Below are 688 nucleotides of genomic sequence, written 5' to 3' on the forward strand. Positions count from 1 at the left end.
GCTTTAATGAACATTCTTTTTTCTTTTCTTTTCTTTTTTTTTTTTTTTTTTTTTTTTAGTTGATAAGGCTTCAGTTGTGATCGCGCGCAATGCGATCTTAGAGTCAGTGCTTGTGCGAAATAGTTATAAGTTTATGCAACCGAATGGGTTGCTTTTTTAAAAAAATTAAATATAAAATCGCGAAGTAGAGTCAGTGTTGTTCGCCGATAAAGATTTGTCGGTCGCGTTAGTAAATGAAAAAAACAAGAATTTAAGTCATATTCTTGTTAAAACCATATGTTCGCCGCGTTGTTAGAATCATTAACACACTTTCGGCCAATTCGGGAGAAGAGGATTGCGTTACGATAAATATTGTAATGGTCGAAAGTGTGAAATAAAAAATTCATCCTCTTCATCTTTACCGACGATTATGAAGCCTCGTCTGGATAAAATTACTCGTAAGTATTTTTCTTTATTCTAATCATTATTTCTCATTCATTGTCTAAATCATATTTTTTTAATCATTTTCATTCATCGAAGATATTCCTTTTGATGAAACATATAATTAATCATTTTTTGTGCCTTATTAATTACAGATCAATCAACGATTCAACGATTCAACGAATCATCGATTCAACGAGTCAACGATTCAACAATAATTTCAACCAACTTCACGACATCATTCGACCTACTACGAGGGGGACGAGTG

Source organism: Vespula pensylvanica, chromosome 13, assembly GCF_014466175.1.
Source record: "Vespula pensylvanica isolate Volc-1 chromosome 13, ASM1446617v1, whole genome shotgun sequence".
NCBI classification, from domain to species: domain Eukaryota; kingdom Metazoa; phylum Arthropoda; class Insecta; order Hymenoptera; family Vespidae; genus Vespula; species Vespula pensylvanica.